Source organism: Arachis hypogaea, chromosome 17, assembly GCF_003086295.3.
Source record: "Arachis hypogaea cultivar Tifrunner chromosome 17, arahy.Tifrunner.gnm2.J5K5, whole genome shotgun sequence".
NCBI classification, from domain to species: domain Eukaryota; kingdom Viridiplantae; phylum Streptophyta; class Magnoliopsida; order Fabales; family Fabaceae; genus Arachis; species Arachis hypogaea.
The window spans coordinates 88,004,164-88,024,025 of NC_092052.1; positions in this window are offsets into that span (position 1 = coordinate 88,004,164).

Genomic DNA, 19,862 nt, shown 5'->3' on the forward strand with positions numbered 1-19,862 from the left:
CAGCAGAAGAAAAATCACACCCTGGAGGAGCATCTGTCTGGCGTTCAGCGCCAGAACAGAGCATGGTTCTGGCGCTGAACGCCCAAAATGGGCAGCTTCTGGGCGCTGAACGCCAGAACAGGCATGGTTCTGGCGTTCAACGCCAGAAATGGCACACAGATGGGCGTTGAACGCCCAAAATGGCCACCAACCTGGCGCTGAACGCCCAGAGTTGGGTACAAAGGCATTTTTACATGCCTAATGGTGCAGGGATGTAAATGCCTTGACACCTCAGGATCTGTGGACCCCACAGGATCCACTCAGGATCTGTGGACCCCACAGATCCCCACCTACCTCCACTCACTTCTTCTCACCACTCTCTTTCACACAACCCCATAAACACTCTTCCCTAAAAACCCCTCACCAATCACATCAATCTCTCTCCCCCACTAAACCTTCACCACTCACATCCACCCACTCTTCCCAATAAACCTACCTCATAAACTCCACCTACCTTCAAAATTCAAAACCAATTTCCCACCCAAACCCACCCATATGGCCGAAACCTTCCCCCCCTTCCCTTCCCTATATAAAGCCCCTCATTCTTCATCAAATTCACACAACACAACCCCTCTATACCCTTCTTGGCCGAACCACATCACCCTCTCCCTCTCCTCCATTTCTTCTTCTTCTTCATCTATCCTTTTGTTTATTGCTCGAGGGCGAGCAATATTCTAAGTTTGGTGTGGTAAAAGCATAGCTTTTTTGTTTTTCCATTACCATTGATGGCATCTAAGACCGGAGAATCCTCTAGAAGAGGGAAAGGGAAGACAAAAGCTTCCACATCCGAGTCATGGGAGATGGAAAGGTTCATCTCCAAAGCCCATCAAGACCACTTCTATGATGTTGTGGCCAAGAAAAAGGTGATCCCTGAGGTCCCTTTTAAACTCAAAAGAAATGAGTATCCGGAGATCCGACATGAAATTCAAAGAAGAGGTTGGGAAGTTCTAACAAACCCCATCCAACAAGTCGGCATCCTAATGGTTCAAGAGTTCTATGCCAATGCATGGATCACCAAGAACCATGATCAAAGTAAGAACCCGGATCCAAAGAACTATGTTACAATGGTTCGGGGGAAATACTTAGATTTTAGTTCGGATAATGTGAGGTTGGCGTTCAACTTGCCATACATGGAAGAGAACGCACGCCCCTACACAAGGAGAGTCAACTTTGATCAAAGGTTGGACCAAGTCCTTATGGACATATGTGTAGAAGGAGCTCAATGGAAGATTGACTCCAAAGGCAAGCCGGTTCAACTAAGAAGATTGGACCTCAAGCCTATAGCTAGAGGATGGTTGGAGCTTATTCAATGCTCAATCATTCCCACTAGCAACCGGTCTGAAGTTACTATAGACCGGGCCATCATGATCCATAGCATCATGATTGGAGAAGAGGTGGAAGTTCATGAGATTATACCTCAAGAACTCTACAAGGTGGCTGACAAGTCCTCCACTATGGCAAGGTTAGCCTTCCCTCACCTCATTTGCCACCTATGCAATTCAGCTGGGATTGACATAGAGGGAGATATCCTCATTAAAGAGGAAAAGCCCATCACTAAGAAAAAGATGGAGCAAGCAAGAGAGCCCAGTCATGGAGCTCAAGAGGCACAAGAAGCTCATCACCATGAGATTCCGGAAATGCCTCAAATGCACTTTCCTCCACAAAACTATTGGGAGCACATCAACACCTCCCTAGAAGAATTGAGTTCCAATATGGGACAACTAAGGGTGGAACATCAAGAGCACTCCATCATGCTGCATGAAATAAGAGAAGATCAAAAGGCAATGAGGGAGGAGCAACAAAGACAAGGAAGAGACATAGAAGAGCTCAAGGACATCATTGGTTCCTCAAGAAAGAAACGCCACCATCACTAAGGTGGATTCATTCCTTGTTCTTCTTTCTTCTGTTTTTCGTTTTCTATGTTATGTGCCTATCTATGTTTGTGTCTTCACTACATGATCATTAGTAGTTAGTAACTTTGTCTTAAAGATATGAATGTCCTATGAATCCATCACCTCTCTTAAATGAAAAATGTTTTAATTCAAAAGAACAAGAAGTACATGAGTTTCGAATTTATCCTTGAACTTAGTTTAATTATATTGATGTGGTGATAATGCTTCTTGTTTTCTGAATGTATGCTTGAACAGTGCATATGTCTTTTGAAGTTGTTGTTTGAGAATGTTAAATATGTTGGCTCTTGAAAGAATGATGACTAGGAAGACATGTTATTTGATAATCTGAAAAATCATAAAAATGATTCTTGAAGCAAGAAAAAGCAGCAAAGAACAAAGCTTGCAAAAAAAAAAAAAAAAAAAGAAGAAAAAAAAGAAAAAATAGGCGAAAAAAAAAGAATAGAAAAAAAATAGAAAGGAAAAGAAAAAGCAAGCAGAAAAAGCCAATAACCCTTAAAACCAAAAGGCAAGGGCAAATAAAAAGGATCCCAAGGCTTTGAGCATCAGTGGACTAAAGGAATAAAATCCTGGTCTAAGCGGCTAAACCAAGCTGTCCCTAACCATATGCTTGTGGCGTGTAGGTGTCAAGTGAAAACTTGAGACTGAGCGGTTAAAATCAAGGTCCAAAGCAAAAGAAGAGTGTGCTTAAGAACCCTGGACACCTCTAGTTGGGGACTCTAGCAAAGCTGAGTCACAATCTGAAAAGGTTCACCCAATTATGTGTCTGTGGCATTTATGTATCCGGTGGTAATACTGGAAAACAAAGTGCTTAGGGCCACGGCCAAGACTCATAAAGAAGCTGTGTTCAAGAATCATCATACTGAACTAGGAGAGTCAATAACACTATTCGAAATCTGAAGTTCCTATAGATGCCAATCATTCTGAACCTCAATGGATAAAGTGAGATGCCAAAACTATTCAAGAGGCAAAAAGCTATAAGTCCCGCTCATATGATTGGAGCTATGTTTCATTGATAGTTTGGAATTTATAGTATATTCCCTTCTTTTTATCCTATTTGATTTTCAGTTGCTTGGGGACAAGCAACAATTTAAGTTTGGTGTTGTGATGAGCGGATAATTTATACGCTTTTTGGCATTGTTTTTAGTATGTTTTTAGTAGGATCTAGTTACTTTTAGGGATGTTTTCATTAGTTTTTATGTTAAATTCACATTTCTGGACTTTACTATGAGATTGTGTGTTTTTCTGTGATTTCAGGTATTTTCTGGCTGAAATTGAGGGACTTGAGTAGAAATCAAATTCAGAGGTTGAAAAAGGACTGCTGATGCTGTTGGATTCTGACCTCCCTGCACTCAAAGTGGCTTTTCTGGAGCTACAGAACTCGAAATGGCGCGCTTCCAATTGCGTTGGAAAGTAGACATCCAGGGCTTTCCAGCAATATATAATAGTCCATATTTTGGCCAAGAATGGACGATGTAAACTGGCGTTCAACGCCAGCCTTCTGCCCAAATCTGGCGTCCAGCGCCAGAAAAGGATCCAAAACCAGAGTTGAACGCCCAAACTGGCACAGAACTTGGCGTTCAACTCCACAAATGGCCTCTGCACGTGCTACACTCAGGCTCAGCCCAAACACACACCAAGTGGGCCCCGGAAGTGGATTTATACATCAAATACTTACTCATGTAAACCCTAGTGACTAGTTTATTATAAATAGGACCTCTTACTATTGTATTAGGCATCTTTGGTCTCAGTTTTATTCCATTGTTCATCTTAGGAGACTATTGATCTCGTTTAGGGGGCTGGCCATCTCGGCCATGCCTGGACCTTCACTTATGTATTTTCAACGGTAGAGTTTCTACACTCCATAGATTAAGGTGTGGAGCTCTGCTGTTCCTCAAAGATTAATGCAAAGTACTACTGTTTTCTATTCAATTCTTCTTATTTCTCTTCTAAGATATCCATTCGCACCCAAGAACGTGATGAAGGTGATGATTATGTGTGACGCTCATCATCCTTCCCCCTTATGAACGCGTGCCTGACAAACACTTCTGTTCTACATGAATTAAGCTAGAATGAGTATCTCTTAGATCTCCTAACCAGAATCTTCGTGGCGTAAGCTAGAATGATGGCGGCATTCAAGAGAATCCGGAAGGTCTAAACCTTGTCTGTGGTATTCTGAGTAGGATTCAATGATTGAATGACTGTGACGAGCTTCAAACTCGCGATTGTTGGGCGTTAGTGACAGACGCAAAAGGAGGGTGAATCCTATTCCAGCATGATCGAGAACCGACAAATGAATAGCCGTGCCGTGACAGGGTGCGTGAGCATATTATTCACTGAGAGGAGGGGATGTAGCCACTGACAACGGTGATGCCCTTGCATACAGCCAGCCATGGAAAGGAGTAAGACAGATTGGATGAAGATAGCAGGAAAGCAGAGGTTCAGAGGAACGAAAAGCATCTCCATTCGCTTATCTGAAATTCCTACCAATGATTTACATAAGTATCTCTATCCCTATTTTATTATATAATATTCGAAAACACCATTGTCACTGTATATCTGCCTGACTGAGATTTACAAGGTGACCATAGCTTGCTTCATACCAACAATCTCCGTGGGATTCGACCCTTACTCACGTAAGGTATTACTTGGATGACCCAGTGCACTTGCTGGTTAGTTGTATCGAAGTTGTAACAATTATGAATTAAGATCAGAGCACCAAGCTTTGGAGCCATTACCAGGATTTGTTCGAGCCTGGAGATCACAATTTCGTGCACCAGTATGGTTGAGGTTCATGTTGAGGATATGATTCGTAGGCATATGCTGGTGGTTCTTGAAAGTCACAAGGAGATTTACCATAGCCAATTGAGTGGTGTGCATCATAGAATGGCTCTTGTTCATAGTGTATTGGTAGAGGTTGTTGCCAATAAGATTGATCATATGCATATGGCTCCTCCCACCTTTGATTGTCCCATCCTTGATACACATCTTCATTGTAGCCCTCATTTCCTACAATATAGTTAGAACCAAACTCATAGCCAAAGTGAGAATTCATGATAGCAAGATAAAATGAAAACAAAATCAAATAAGAAGCAAGAAAATTAAATCCTAAAACTAGCAAGAACTAACAAAGAAACAAAGGCAAACATATTCACAATATTCACATATATACAATAACCAATAACACAACACCATTCCAATTCTATGGCAACGACGCCATTTTGATGAATGGAAAATTGATGGTTTAGAATTTCACAATTGAATTCTCGTTGCAATTATAGTTTCTAAACCAATCAATAATCTTTTCATACAAAAATTTGTTTGTCACAAGTACAAACCCCTAAAATCTATTAACCGAAGTATTTAAACCTCGGGTCGTTCTCCCTAGGAATTGCGATAAAGTGTCTTGTTATTGGTTATGAGGTATGTTTTGGGGGTTTTGGGATAAGAGACATGAAATGTAAATGGCAAAGGAAATAAACTAACAACTAACAAAGCTCTTGGTAAGGCATGAGAATTGGAAGTCCTATCCTAGTTATCCTCCTCAATTGTGACCACAATTGTCCAATGCTCCCACTTAGTTAACCTCTAACCATGGAGAAAAGTCAGGTGGATGAATCAATTTGATTCCTCAAGTCCTAATCTACTCCTAAGGAAAGACTAGCTTTAGAGGCATTCAAATAAACTAGCAACTTCTGATTATCAATCAACCAAGGTATTAGATAACTCAAGAGTCACTAATTATTCTACCTAGGCCAAGAGGAATAAAATCTACACTATAATCCAACCAAGCATTTCATCAAATGCATGGAAGGCATAAAAGGAAAGCATAGTAAATTGCAAGAAAAGTAAATCTACACTACTCAATTGGAAGGAATTAACAACAACAATCAAAAGAAACACAATTATTATGAATTACCTCAAATTGAATTGAAAGAAAATAGAAGGAACAAGAGTAGATCTACAACAAAGCATGGTAATAAAATAGAAGAAATTACAACAAAAGAATAGAAGAATGATGAATGTAACAACAAGGAATCGAAGAGTAGAAGAAGATGAAAGCATGATTTGAAACCTAGATCTAAGATTATTGACCTAAACCTAATCCTAGAGAGAAGTGAGAGCTTCTCTTCTAAAACTAACTCTAAACTAATCCTAATGTGTGTGAATGAGAAAAAATGTGAATAATAATTTCCCTTCAATCCTTGGTCCTTTTATGCATTTTGGCGCCAAAGTTGGTTGTAAACTGGGCCCCACAGCTCTCAGAATTCGTTGGTCACATTTTCTATTTAAAAAATCACGTGTGGCCATCGACGTGTACGTGTACAGCACGCGTGCGCGTCCCTTGAAGTTTCGCGATCCACGCGTGCGCATCTAGTGCGCATGCGCGTGGATGGGTGCAACCAATTTTTCGGCTTTTTCCATGTATTCTCCACTTTGCATGCTTTCCTTTTCACTCCTTTGATCCATTCCTAGCCTTTTCAACCTGAAATCACTAGCAAACAAATCAAGGCATCTAGTCGAATCAAATGTGGATTAAAATTAACAATTAAGGGCCTAGAAAGCATGTTTTTACACTTAAGCACAAATTAGGAGACAATCATGAAACCATACTATTTCATTGAATAAATGTGGGTAAAAGGTCATTAAATCTCCTAAATCAAGCATAAGATAAACCCAAAAAATGGGGTTTATCAGGTTGATCTTCTTTTTTCTTGGACTCTTTATACTTGTCCCGAGAGGGGTAGGAGAATCCAGGTTTTGAGGTTTCTCCAAGTCGAAAATTATGTTAATATACTTTTATGCCCGCTCTTGCACCTCGTTTAGAGATGTTGGATGCTTTTTTGATATGGAGTGGCTAAAGGTTCCCTCTCGCAGCCCATTGATAAGACCCATGATGATATGACTTTTATGTGGTCTAGAATTTCACAAATGAATTCTCGTTGCAATATAGTTTCTAAACCAACAATAGTCCCTTCATACAAAAATTGTGTTTGTCACAAGTAACAAACCCCTAAATTTATAAACCGAAGTATTGAACCTCGGGTTGTTCTCCCTAGTAATTACAATAAAGTGTTCTTGTTATTGGTTATGGAGTATGTTTGGGGTTTTTCTGCGATTTTGGACAAGAAGTATAAATGGCAAAGAAAATAAACTAACAACTAACAAAGCTCTTGGCTAGATATGAGAACTAGAAGTCCTATCCTAGTTATCTTCCTTAATTGTGATCACAAATTTTCTATTGCTACCACTTAGTTAACCTCTAACCATGGAGGAAAGTCAAGTGGATGAATCAACTTGATTCCACAAGTCCTAGCTAACTCCCAAGGGAAAGACTAGCTTTAGTGGTATCCAAATCAATTAGCAACTTCTAATTATCAATCAACAAAGGAATTAGATAACTCAAGCGTCACTAATTACTCTACCAAAGCCAAGAGGAATAAAATCTACACTAAAATCCAACCAAGCATTTCATCAAACACTTGGAAGGTATTAAGGAAAAGCATAGTAAATGGATAACAACCATAAATTCTAACAACAATTATTGTAAGAAATCAATAACAATAATCAAAAGGAACACAATTATTATGAATTACCTCAAATTGCATTAAAAAAAAAGAATGAACAAAAAGTAGATCTACAAACAAAATGGGAGAAAGTAAAGACAACAATGGAGGAATGATAAATGTAACAACAAGAAATTAAGAAGAAGAAGTAGAAGAAAGCATGAATTGAAACCTAGATCTAAGAACTAAACCTAATCCTAATCCTAATTCTAGAGAGAAGTGAGAGCTTCTCTCTCTAAAACTAAACTAAACTAGCCTAATGTGTGTGTGTGTATGAATTCCCCCCAATCCTTCAATCCCTGGTCCTTTTGAGTGTTTTCCTGCCAAAACTCCAGCTCCAAATAGGTCCAGAAACCCTTCAAAATTGCCTAGCACGAGTTTCATTAAAGAAATCATGTGCGGACTGCGATGCGTACGCGCACATCATGCGTACGCATCCCTTGTCTATTTCGCGAGGTGCGCGCAAGCGCCTGGTATGCGTGCGCGTCCTTTGCTGGGATTGATTCTTTGGCTTTTTATGCTTCTCTCCAGTTGGATGCTTCCTTCCTTACTTCTTGGATCCATTTCTAGCCTTTTTTTCAACCTGAGATCATTAGTAAACACATCAAGGTATCTTATGGAATTAAGGAAGAATTAAAATTATCAAATTAAAGGCTTAGAAAGCACGTTTTTACACTTAAGCACAAATAAGGGAGATATCACAAAGTCATGCTAATTCATTGGCTAAATGTGAGAAAAGGTTAGCAAAATGCTCTAAATCCAACACAAGATAAACCCTACATATGGGGTTTATCAACCTCCCCACACTTAAACCAAGCATGTCCTCATGCTTGACCAAGAATGAAGCAAAGGGGTACAACATTTATTCAATGCAACTAAACTACCTATATGCAACTATCTAAATGAATGCAACTAACTATATGAATGCTAATTCTTGGTCAAAATAATTCAACTTCCAAGAGAATATATATATATGAGCATAAGAGCTATAGTAATAGGGATCAAGTCCAAACCACAATTGTATTGAATTATCAAAAGAATTTCAAACTTGCAAGAATATAAATAGTATGGTGAATGCATGTGATTGAGCTATTGAATCCTCACCGGATGTGTATCCGCTCTATTTGCTTAGTGTTTAGGGGTTGATCCACTCAATCCCCTCCTAATCATGCTTTTCCAAAATTTGTTCTTCATCTAACAATCAACAATCATTCAATGTATGCATTCATTCATCATGAGGTCTTTCTCATAGGTTGTAATGGGGTTAGGGTCAAGGTAGGATCATATATGGTTAAGTGGACTCGAGATTCGAATCTTTAATTAACTTAAACTTCCCCACCTAATCTATATAATGCCCTATACAATTAAGTACTACCCTAACTACCCATCCTTCACTTTTTACATACTCATGCATTCGCTTTTGATTTTTTTTTTCTAGCACTTATGCATTGACTTTTATTGTCCTTAACTTTGGGGCATTTTGTCCCCTTTTTATTCCTTTCCTTTTTTTTTTCTTTGTTTCTTTCTTTTCTTTTCTTTTTCATGCTCTTCTTTTCTTTTTCTTTTTCTTTTGTTTTTCTCATTTTTCTTTTCCTTCAAGCTATATACAAGATCATCAATGCATAAGGTCTATACATTTAATTAATACATGAGTATGCACCCAATTTCCTAAATACAAATACAAAACACTCTTTTACCCTAACCAATGTTCCTAATCTCCCCAAACTTGAATATAAGACACTCTCACTAGCCTAAGCTAATCAAAGATCCAAATAAGGAACTTTATTGTTTTCCGTTTTAGGCTTGTATTGTGCTTGCTAAAATAAGAACAATTAGGTTAAGCATAGGCTCAAAATTGGTTGACAATGGAAGATAAAAGGTAGGCTATTTGGGTAAGTGAGTTAATTGAAATGATGGCCTCAATCATATAAATGCATGAATACATGGAATAAATGGACATATAGAATTAAACAAATCAAGAATTACAATCATAGGGAGAGAACAATCACACACAAGATTGGAAAATAGGTGGTTATAAAATGTAACCACATCAATAGGCTCAAATCTCACATGCTTGTGTTCTTAGCTCAATGCATGATTCACAAAGTATGAATTCAAGCAAGTTACAAAAAATTTTTTAAATCAATTGGGTTGTGCTCTATGGATGGGTTCTTTTGAAAATTTCGTCATTTTGACTAAGCTTATTAATGCAATATTGTGATTGAAAATTTCCAAAAATTTCTTAGTTTACCCTTTTCTTTTTCGATCAAACAAGTTTAAAGGCAAAAGGGTTAACTAGGTCTTGAGAGCTCCAAAATAGTTTCTAATCACAACCACAAGCTAAAAGATAACTATATAAGAAGAATCCAACTAAAGTATAAAATCTAGCATCCAAAATGACAAAGTATGCAACAACTAAGGCAAAAGGTAATCCAAAACAGCCAATATATACAATAGTGTGCAAAACAAGATAGCTAGGAGAATAAAACTAGGAAATATGCCAAAACATTCACCGATCCACCAATGGTGCCAACGGCAACCTCCCCACACTTAAGATCAAGCATCGTCCCCGATGCTAATCCTCAGGCTCAGGGAGTGGTACACCGTCGGCTCTGGCTCTGGCTAGGGTTGTGGCTGTCGCTGAGGTGTCTCCTGGGTAGCCTGGGTCTGTGGTGCTGTCTCCACATGAACCTGCTCCTCCACATGAGTATCCTCATCTGAACCGGAGGACTCTGGGATAAGGGGCAGCTCAAGGCCCTGGGCCACAAACATCTGGTCAATCCGGTCCAGGTGATGCATGAGCTAGCGCTTGCTGCGCTCCATGAACTGGTAAAGACGCTGAACCAGTAGGTAAGTCGGCTGAATTGTTGGTGGTGGTGGTAAGGGAAGTGCTGCTGCTACTGATGTAGAAGCTTCTGCTGGGGCTGATGACGAAGAGGGTCCAGCTCCCTCCTCCACTGCTCTAGCTCTAGATCGGCACCGGGAAGGAGGTTTCTCGTGCACCCAAGATCCCCATGGAATGGTCACCGGCTCCTTCTCAAGGAGCGGTGGGGGTGGTGACACGTCCTCTGGTAGCCACTGGACGCCGGTCCTCTGAATCATCTGTGTGACGAGGACAGGAAATGGAAAGATGCCTCTGATGTGGGCCCGCCACATGAACCGCCTGATCAGCCCGGGGAAATAGACCTCCTTCCCCTCCAGCACACAGTTGATCAGGATCAGTATATCCACAGGGATCTCTGAAAAGTGGGTAGTCGGCATGAGGTAGTGAGCGAAAATCTGTTGCCATATCTTGGCCTCCTTGCTCAGATAGATAAAACGCATACCCTTGGGTGCCTTGTTCTCTGCATCCATAACCCAGGGAGCCTCCGGGGTAGCTACCACTGCTCTCAAAGCAACAAAGTTGAAAGTCATGCAGTAGAGCTCCACCTCGGCCTGCTCAAAGGCATCAGTTACCTGCCTTCGGCCTACAAGTAAGGGCATCCTCAAGGGCCTGCTCAGTGATGGGCACCTGAATACCTCTAACTAATACCAAGTCAAGGGTGTGGCGGAAGAAGTTACAATAAAATTCCTGCACCCAAGACCGGTTTACCCGGCTAAGTTCTCGGTCCACAAAGTCGAAACCTAACCTCTCAATGCGGTTGTTGATTGTTTGTCTCAGATCGAATGGAAGGACCAATTTCTTTTTAGTATTCAAGTTCTTGGTGTTGTAGCTTGGGAACCGAAGTTCACAGTATAAATTAGGGAACTTGATTGTGTCCTGGGCAGGCAGTGATTGATTTGCCTTCTCTATATCATCAAGAGAGTTCTTAGAATAATCCACATAGGGAGAGAAGGTGGAATCTGGGGCCCTTTTCCTCTTTTTGGAGGTGGCCTTGCCTTTCCCTTTTTCTGACATCCTGAAAAGTAGAACAGAACAGAGTATAAGCAATGAAACAAGTAGCAGGAAGCAAAGATGATCAAGGTCAGGATGTAAGATGAAAGACAAATAATCATGATGTGAACTACAGCTGGAAGCGTGGAATGAAAGGGATCAGAAAGGACATATCCATAAATAAAGAAATAAGCATTTCCAGCAGTGTAACATAGTACTCATGTAATAGGCATATTCATCATCACACCTCAAAAGAATAGTTAAAGAGTTAGATAAACGGAAAAGTGAAGTTAGTAGGTTAGACAAGTTAGTGAGTAAGAGAAAAGTTGAAATTGAAAGTTAGTGGGATGATGAAAAATATCCAAATTAACAGAGAATTGTGTACAACAAGCATGTTCACATACATAGGGGGAAGTGCAGTCATTGATGATGAAATAAGGAATTGCAAGAAAAACAGTTAATTGAAACAAGTCATCAGTCAAGTCTTTGGCCATTGAATTTGCAAAAACTGATGTTGTAAATTTGAAAAGCATCCAGTGTAACACCAACCAAGATAGCAATGCATTAAGTGAAGATGGGTGACACAAGAAAAATTCACCAATTGTTGCTAATTAATGAACCATTTCCATGAGATAGCAAGATAGACTGAATGAGGGGTGAAGCACAAGATAAGACAGTCAACTAATCTTGAAGAGTGAAACAATGGATGGTTCAAAGCAAGTTACAGGAAACGTGTGAAATATGGAAAAACTGACCCATGAATACCTAAGAATTGAACTTGAAGTAGCTTGGTAAATAAGCAATTTAAAGCCAACAAGTTCAATTATAGGCAAGACGTTTGAAAACAAAGCAATTCTAGAAAATTGAGCAGCATTCCGGCAGTAATTCGGACATACCTGGACAGCAAGACGAACAAGAAATGACCTTAAAAGCATCAAGCAAATACCAATCACAAATTCAAGCAATCATGGCAGCGGTATAGGTACAGTATGGCAAGTCATGGTTAAAATCCTCAGCAAGCAGTCAATAAAAGCTCAGATATATACCAGGTAGCAGTAGCATGATTATAGGATATGAACAGCACAATATGGCAAAGTATGATCATACACTCAGCAGTCAATCAATATAAGCATAATTAGGTAAACAGATACGGCGCAATTATCAGGCCTAGAATCCTCTATCCAGAACCTAACTACCTAACAGCAGATATCTCTATCTAACCTAACAATCAAAATCAAATTCTAATTAACTAACTAGAGCTAACAGCGACTACTAACAGAAATAAACGAAGAAGGTAAAAAAGAGCGGGAGTTGAGGTTGGTAACCTAGAATGCAGAGCAGAGATGGAATATGGGAAAGCAGTATGGATGAGGGGGACAGAAATGCAGTGACCACCTTAAATGGTTGTTGTCGCGACCCCACGGTGGCGCAATAGGAACCAGCACGGTGGCGGTTGAGGGAAGAGTTGAAAGGAGGTGACAGAGACAGTGAAGAGTTTGGGGTTGAGGGTTTTTGTAGGTGGGAGAAGAATGTGAGGGGCGAGAAGGGCTGGGCTTGCCGGCAGTTGTTGGCGGCGGTGCCCGATGGAGGTGAGGGATAGATCAATGAGGGATGAGAGGAGGAGAGGAGTGAGCGAGGGATAGAGAGAGAAAGAAAGAAGCGGGGTGAGGGAGGAAGAAGAAGGACAGGGGCCGACAGCAGTGGGTGTGCGCCGGCGCGGTGACAGAGGCGGGATGGGGGTGAGAGGGGTGGAAGAAGAAGAAAGGGGGAGGGAGGATGGTGCATTTGCGCGATTGTTCGTCGTACCTTAGGGTTATCCCAATTTAGAGACGAAGCGGGCGCGCACAGTGCGCGTCCGCGTGTTTTGCAAATTTTTGGGAAGGACGCGGGAGCGTCATTTGCACTCGTGCGTGACTTGAGGAATCAGCGAGGACGCGTGCGCGTACAGTGTGCGCACGCTTGCTAAGAGTTGGGCTGGAGGCCTAGTACTGGCCCAGCGCCAGCACAACTCTCTGAAAAATATATGGAGGGTCAACGCCGCGACGCGCACGCGGCATGTGCGCTTGTGCGTGTATGGTCATCTGGTCTAGTGGCGCGCAAGTGCAACTTGCACGCCCGCGTGTTGCTCTTCCTCACTGCAGAGACGCGCATGCATACCGTGCGTGTCCGCGCGGGGCGTGTTGGGCTAAAGGCTTAACATTTGCACAAAATAGGCCCAACTCTCTGGAAAACATATGGAGTGTATCCGCTCATGGACGCGTGCGCATACAGCGTCCGCACGCGTCCCCTCTCTTTTTTTTTTCAGAAAAGCTAAAGGGCTTTAAATGCCCAATGACCCCCTAGCAACATATGCAACTCCTAACCAATCAAAAAGCATACTATTTGCAAGGATTTCCTTTATGTGTTTCTCAACCACTAACAAGCACAACATACATGTGAGAATCCTAACAATCAATTTATTAAATCAACTAAGATGAGGTGAAAAATTACCTACAATGGCAACTCAAATCACTTGTTAGTAAAGTTTGTAAGAGAGTGGAAGGAGTATACCATGGTGGGGTGTCTCCCACCTAGAACTTTTGGTTTAAGTCCTTAAGTTGGACATTTGGGGAGCTCTTTGTCATGGTGGCTTAGCTTGTACTCATCCTTGATTCTCCAAGGATTTATGCGCCTCAAACGGTTGACAGAAATTCCAACCTTTTTCACCACATTTGGATGGAGTTCCACCCAAGATATAAGCTTCCTTAATTGGTCTTCATGCTTTAATCCGGGTGGTTGGCAAGTAGAACAAGAAGAACTCTCTCTAACATAGCAAGACTTCTTCCTAGACCAATACAAAGTAGTGTGCTTCCAATCACAATTCCCACATTTTGAAGCTTTGACTCCAATGAGCTTGATTCCAAACTTCCAACCACTACACAACTCCTTTCTACTCTTGATTTCACAAAGAACCCGAAGTTGCCCATCTGTTTTAATCAATCCATATTCAAGTGAGAAGGTAAAGCTTGAGGGTGAGAGTTTCACCCACTTGAATGGTGTGTTGGATGGCGGTTTGGGGAGGGTGACCTCCCCACACTTAGATAATGCAAGGTCTACTTCATTAAGCTCTTCTTTAGTTGTTTCCACCTCTTTGCAAGCTTCTTCAATTTCAACATTTTCCCTTTTTTCACTTGGCTTGGTGTTGTCTTCAAGAACTTCATCTTGCCTAATGGGAGGTGATTCAATTTTGGATAGGAATTCATTGAGGAATGAATCCATCTCTTGATCAACCTCTTCATATTCTTCAATTTCGATATACACCAATTCAACTTTTTCCTCTTGGTAGCTCTCGTCCGATTCACTCTCTTTCTCATTGCTCACTAAGAGTATGGGAGGTTGTGCACATTCTTCTATAGTTTCAACTTCATGTCAAATGGAAGAGGATTCTATTGTAGAGAGAAATTCATCCATGATTGAATCCATCTCTTGATAAACCTCTTCCAAGTCTCCAATGACGATATGCCTTAGAGGTTGCGCACCCTCTTCAACATCAATATCAAGCTTCATGGAAGAGTGCTCCATGATGCTACATTCCCTTGGACTTTCAACATCTCCTAAGTCTTCAACCACTTCTTCCTTTTCTTCAATGATCATCGGCTCCCCCAATTTCTCTAGTACAAAATAACATCCCTCATTTCCCACCGGAGTTTCCAACCTCCCCTTCATGCTATGCTCTTCAATTGATTCTTCACATGTGGCTCTGGGAGCACCTTGAGTAGTCAAGCATTGGTAGGCTAAGGTATGCACTACCTTGGTCAAGTTAGTCACAAACTCTAGGATGTTCCTTTGCATATCTGCTTGTCCTTGAAGTAGCAAAGTGAGAGAGTCATCCATTGGGGCTTGGGGTGGATAGGAGGGTTTATCATTTTGGAGGGAGGGTTCATAGTAGGAAGGTGGTTCTTCTTGGTAAGGGTATGAAGATGGTGTGCATTGAGGTGGTTCTTCATAGTAGTCATGATAAGGTTGTGGTGGTTCCAAAGGTTCTTGCTCATAATGGTCATAAGAATATGGTAGGGGTGATTGGTTATGTGATGGATATGGATCATAGGAAGGTGTTTGGTAATGAGAGGCTTGTGAGAATGGTTGAGGTTCATGTTGAGGATAAGAGTCATAGGCATATGATGATGGTAGTTGATTATCACAAAAAGAGTCACCATAGCCATTGAATTGACATACATTAGGATGGTGATTATACCTATAAGTATCTGGAGGTTGTTGCCAATAGGAGTGATCAATTCCTTGAGGCTCCTTCCATCTTTGTTGGTTCCATCCATAATGAGTGTCATTATTGAAGTTCACATTTTCTATAACACAATTAGAACCAAACTCATAGCCAAAGTGAGAATTCACAGTGACAAGAGAAAATATGAAACAAAAACTAACTAGAAATAATGAAACAAAATCCTACAAATAGCAAAGCTATTTACAATATTCACAAATATACAATAATCAATAACACAACACGATTGCAATTCCCCGACAACGGCGCCATTTTGATGATATGACTTTTGTGTGGTCTAGAATTTCACAAATGAAATCTCGTTCAATATAGTTTCTAAACCAACAATAGTCCCTTCATACAAAAATTGTGTTTGTCACAAGTAACAAACCCCTAAATTTATAAACTGAAGTATTGAACCTCGGGTCGTTCTCCCTAGGAATTACAATAAAGTGTTCTTGTTATTGGTTATGGAGTATGTTTGGGGTTTTTTTGAGATTTTGGGCAAGAAGTATAAATGGCAAAGAAAATAAACTAACAACTAACAAAGCTCTTGGCTAGATATGAGAACTAGAAGTCCTATCCTAGTTATCTTCCTCAATTGTGATCATAAATTGTCCATTGCTACCACTTAGTTAACCTCTAACCATGGAGGAAAGTCAAGTGGATGAATCAACTTGATTCCACAAGTCCTAGCTGTAACGACCCAATTTTCAGTACGCCTAGGACATACCAGAAACTGAGTGCTACCAATTTGTCATCCTATATATTATCTATTATTTATTATATGAGCCTGATTCATTGTTAAAAGCGTAGTTAGTTAGCGAGGTAGTTTTTTTTTTTGAAAACATTTGGATTAATAGACGGAATCATTCATAATCAACTCACAGCTGATAATAGATAAAACAGTTATAAGCAACCACACATAAATACATCACAAGTAGCTAGCAACATTCAGTTATCCAGCCTTTATTAGAGTATAGACCTTTAGTTAGAACACCCCTAGGTATAGCTAGATAATAACTATATACATATACATACATATAACATCCCAGGTCCTGACCTGTTCAAGAGGTCCCTAGGCTGGCACCTAGGCTAGCCTAGACTCTATACTCACCTAGTCCCTCTAAACTACTAAAGCGAGGGAATGTACATTCTAAGTCTTCACAACTCAAGTCAGGTGGAACGTCATCAAAAGATAGAACATCATCTGCTACTCCTCTGCACGATCAGACTTTTCCACAGGACGTCTCTCTGGTACCTCATGAAGTATCCACAAAATAGGAATCTCGTACACATGATTTAGGTTAAAGTGCACATACGAAGGGGTGCAGACGTTGGCTGGTCTCACAGTATTTACATATAATCAGAGAACGATATTCACCCTAGACTCAGAAGACTATCTAGAGCAGAATCCTCTTCTTGCGAACGGTCATCAGCGAACTATGGTAAGGTACTCTTACTTCCATCTGAAGGGGGAAGGGAGAGAGAAGGGGTAAGAACTGGGGAGTTCTTAGTAGGGACGGGATTATTAATTACGTTCATTAATTCTATGTTGTTTAGCAGACTATTAGCAGAATACAAGGATGCAGTAATTAGAAAACACAGATAAGTAGAGAAGATAGAGAAAATAGATAGCAGAACACAAACAGAAGAATACAAGAAAATATCACAAGCGCAGAGAATGGAATACAAACAAGGAAAGCATACATTCATACCACAAACATAACAAAGGAAATGCGCAACCAAGTATGATGCATGTCTAGCCCTAGTGCGGGTAATGAGCTCATCTGTCAGTTACTAACCCACTCCCGACGTTATCCAGCAACCTCTGTCTGGATAAGGCTTTCCTATTGGCTATACCCCTGTGTATAGAAAATAACCCCTCTGCCACCACAGGGTCCACTACACGCAGGAAATAACACATCTGCCACTGCAGGGATGTACGCCGACACACCTTCTGTATACAGAAAATAACCCCTCTGCCACTACAGAAATGGAACAGGTGGTCACGGTACTTCTGTAGCAGGAAATAACCCCTCTGCCTTACAGAAATAAAATATGGATCTGTACCGTAGGAAAGAGTTCTCAGTGATCACACCATTATCTATCTGACTGCCTCACTGCAGCAGATGATCATACAAGTATATCTGGAGTTGCCTTAACGCAACAAATAAATAAACACATCTCTTAGGTTGCCTCAAGCAACAAATAAATATCTCTTGGGTTGCCTCAAGCAACAAATCATCACATAATCATTCTCATTATCATCATTCATCATCATTCTCATTATTCATCATCATTTTCACGTTTTTATGCAGTACCTCTTTCTTTCTCTGTTCAATCATACTGTACAAACTTTACATCTTTTACTTTTACAACATCTTAATTCAAAGCATTTCTCTTTATCACATTACTCTTTTCTCTTTGTCTTTTTACTTTGCTCTGATTACTCTTTTCTCTGTTTACTCTGCTCTGGTTACTCTGTTCTCTGTGTTTCTTTACTCTGCTCTGATTTCTCTGTTTAACGTATGTATTTAAAGCTTATGTAAATTTCGGTATGAATAGTTAGTCTGTCCCAAGTATAGGTTCATTAAGTCTATACTGAAACAGTTTAACTTTTCATATAATACCTAACCCTATTCGCAATTCCAGGACTAACTATGTTGCCCTAGTTCGTTCACTAGTCTCTGTCTGTTTTTCTGTCATTAAAACTTTACAGACTTTTTCTTCGATTTTTATCTTTTCTTCAACTTTTTATCTTTTATTTATCTTTGGCTCACTAATATGTTTTTACCAATCCCTAAGTGTTTTATGAAGGTAATTATGAGATTCTACGCTTAAAGTTATCTTTCTAAAGCTTTTACAGAAAACTGCCTTTTCTGCATTATTTTATAATTTTTATTAAAATATTATTTTTAATTAAATATTATTATTTAATATTTTATTTTTTTATTATTTTATCATGAAATTTTCGAAAATTAACTTAACTTTTACTTTTAACCTTTAAAATTCACTTTTTACCACCCGTAACTTTTAATATTTCTACTTTTACCACCCTAACTTTCAGAAATTACCAAATAACCCTCCAAACACCAAATTAATTACTTCCTTGCCCTTATATGAATCAAAAATGTGTTCTTCATTGTTCTTCATCACACTCAAAGTGTTCTTCATGTTCTTCATAAATTCTTCAGATTCTTTCTCTGTTTTTACCCGTTTTTCAATCTTTTCAGCAACCGATTTTTACTATAATTCATAATAAATTAGCAGCCACTAAAACCCCATCTTTTCTACATGATTTCAACACATATTGAACCCCAATTTAAGCTTAGGGTTTTGTTTTTCCAGCTGCCCAAGATCATGAACTTTAAAGCTTGAATTTCATCAAATTTCATCAAAATTTCACCAAATTTTCACCAAGAATCAATCATATAAGCAACCAATTTTTAACACATCCAATTTATACAACATTCACAAAACTCAAACACAAATAATCAAGATTAATTTCGTGACACCCTACCTGGTTTTGCTGCTCCTAATTCGGTTAAACTTTCAGGTGGTCCTTAAGCACTTTTTCCTCCTAAATCACATCAAGAACAACTTTAAATCCAAAAACTCTCGACTGACCAAATCTCACTCAGTATGTTAGGAAGAGATATCTAACCTTAGACTTGCAGGAAATTCACGTTTCTTTGCCCTCAAGTCAAGTTAAGCATGATTCCTAAGGAAGAACATCAAGAAAACACATGTTTAAGCATGTTTCCTTGAAAACCGAATTGAAATGGGAGGGAGACAGCTATCTCACCTTATTTCCATCCTTGATAAGTTACATGGTTATGTAGAGGAAGAAGAGAGGATCATTTTGGTGAAATCGGAGTTTTGATTTGAGTTTTAGTTCAGAAGAAATCATGCTTTGAATATTAAGTGTTCATGAAAGTTTCTTTCTTTTCTCTCTTGTTATTTTCGGCCAAAATGATGAAATGAGACAGCCTTGGAGGTCTTGGGGGTGTAAGGTGAGTTGTGATTGGTTGGCTTGGAGGTGGATTAAAATAATATTAAAATATCTCTGGTGTACAACTACTAAAATTAGGTGTATCGGAAAACTCGTAAAAACATCTCTAAAAATTATTTTCTGAGCTACTAGCATAAATGACACTAGTAACATATTTATTATGAGAATAGTACATGTATAATGAGGCCTTAGCATTGCT